General features: G+C 41.3%; 1 pseudogene; it reads left to right on the forward strand.

The window, feature by feature from the left end:
* The first annotated feature begins 755 nt into the window (after positions 1 to 755).
* LOC147436003 (uncharacterized) lies at positions 756 to 1,805 on the forward strand (annotated as a pseudogene).
* Positions 1,806 to 2,438: the final 633 nt, after the last annotated feature.

Consider the following 2,438-nt stretch of genomic DNA (forward strand, 5'->3'; position numbering starts at 1 on the left):
AATTGAAGTCTCAGTCACAAGGGACTTGATCATGGAGCTGCTGATTCATGAGGATGGTACTTCTCACAAGACTTCTTCAGACGGTTACTTGCAAAAAGTACTAGATCAAATTACTCCTATCTCTCAAAAAGCTCAAATCAGAAGGTCCATCCAGGCTGCTAGAAAATATTTTCTTCAAGGGGATAGTGGGTTGGATGCTATTTGAGACTGAAACAAAGATACATATATACATTTATCCAAAGTGTTCCTTTTCCTGATCAATTTGATGATGATTAGATGTCATCTAAGTGTCCAGGTTCAAGAGTGGATCTTGTTAATCGAATGCAAGTGACTCATTGGAGGGCCAATGGGTGCATTTTGATCATGTGCATTGAGTGAAGGGGTGGTGCACAATGGGAGCCCATGTATATGATCCACATGTATGTGAATTGCTCACAATTACAACTTGTGACTTTAAGGTGCAAGATCACCATGCTCAGGTTCAATTTTGGAAAATGTTAAACAACCAAATGGTGCAAAATGGTTTTCCACTTCCTCAATTTAGAGGTTTCATGTCAGATGAGGCTCAACAAAATTGGATTGCAATGCACACAGTCTACTTTGGTGGTCCATATAATAAGGTGGAGGAGAAAGAGAGGTCTTGCAAGTTTCATTGGGAGACAAATATGGTGGATCACACTAAGAAGTGCATTGAGCCAGCCTTTCAAGAAGAGCACAAGTATATGTGCAGGCAGTGGAGAAGTTCACCTATGGAGATGGACAAGGAACGATGTAAGCAAGCTATAAAAAACTATTGGACTGACAACCACATTATTGAGGGATAGCTACAAAGCTTGCAGCTATGGCTTGCATGGTGGGATGCACGAGCATCACATTGGATTAATAGTTTCTTACACAACACAAGGATTTGGGATTTGTACCATCAACTAACCTATCTGAATCTAAACATGCAAGTATTCGTGCTGCACATGGAGCAACGAAGTATGTCTCATTGTATGAGGCTACTGCTATTGACTTATGCTTAGTAGTGCAGCAAAGTGAAAAATATGAGTCTTTTATGGATGGAAAATATCATGGTACTGGTCCGGATTTGAAACAACTAACTGAAAGGCTAATGGAAGGATGCACAACTCGAGCTATTGAGAAGAAGGTTATTGATTTGAGTGCTTCTACAATGGATGTAGTAGGTCTTGCCTCTTTGGAGTATATGAGACAGCCCATGGAGCAAGTAAGTTTGCGTCGAAAAAGAAAGTTGGATCACTCAACTCTGATTCATGAGACTGACAGTCATAGACCTGAATTTAATACCATCACAACCTCTAGAGCTATTCCACAATGTCCAAGCTTCAAAATACAGCAAGTAAAGGAGTCTGAAGTTGCAGAGTCCACTTGGGCCATTAGGAGAGCACCTCCTAAGGCTAAAGTGAGTTATTTTGGGTTAATCAAGGAGACAGGTTAGAAGTACAACATTGAATCTATCATTTTTGGTTGCTAACCTTTCCTCTATGGTCTTAAAATTTTTCTTGTTGATGTAGGTGAGAGGTGTGGGGTTGAGATCAACATAAATGGGGGAACAACATTGCATGGTGTTCCTACCCCTTGCTTCAAGGGAAGAAGAAGATACCCAGGTGGCACACATGAGCAGATCATTTGGTTTTTCAATAGCAATGTGCAACATGCTTGGAATCTGGATCTGTTATTTTTTCCATAGGTCCTGCACCTGGGGTGTGGCCCATCTCAAAGGGAACGTTTCTATCTTCAGAAGAGACAAGTTTATTGTGAAAGTCAGGCTTTGTTTTGGATGATGGCTCTCAAGAAGGTACAATTGTAGAAAGCTTTTGATCTCAACCTCCTGCAAGTGCAGCACGGCCACAAAAGAGGGATGGTAGATTGGTCAAGTGGAGATGCAAACTCACCAAAGATTTCAATGATAAGATTGGCTTGGCAACTAAAATGCATGCAACTGTTCTTAGAGAGAGTATAATAGTCCCAAACAAAGTGCACGTTTTCTTCTTGGAGTCAGAGAGATCAAAAGCACATGGGATTTCATATTCCATAACAGTAAGTCAATGTCCACGGTGTACATGTGAGGACTTTGTGAGACGCGATGCAAAGGCAAGTACCTATATTCCATGCAAGCATATATACTTTGTATTTTTAAGGACTCTTGGATTGGATGCAAATGTTCATGCATTTATACATCAAGCTGCTCTCTCAAATATAGTTATTCCAAGCCTTGCATGGAAGTGAAGGAGTACGAGCGGAAGTGCGACGCCAGAGAGAGTGCGAGAAGAAGAGCACGACGATATGGTGAACTCGCTCTACTGTAATGTGTAGAGCATAGTGAGTTCTTATTAGGTTTTTACAAAAGAATATGTGTACATACCTGGCGGCCCGCCCACTTACCTGGGCGACCACATTGGGATTTATACCCCAAC

Source organism: Adiantum capillus-veneris, chromosome 18 (assembly GCF_014529385.1).
Source record: "Adiantum capillus-veneris isolate H3 chromosome 18, ASM1452938v2, whole genome shotgun sequence".
NCBI classification, from domain to species: Eukaryota; Viridiplantae; Streptophyta; class Polypodiopsida; order Polypodiales; family Pteridaceae; genus Adiantum; species Adiantum capillus-veneris.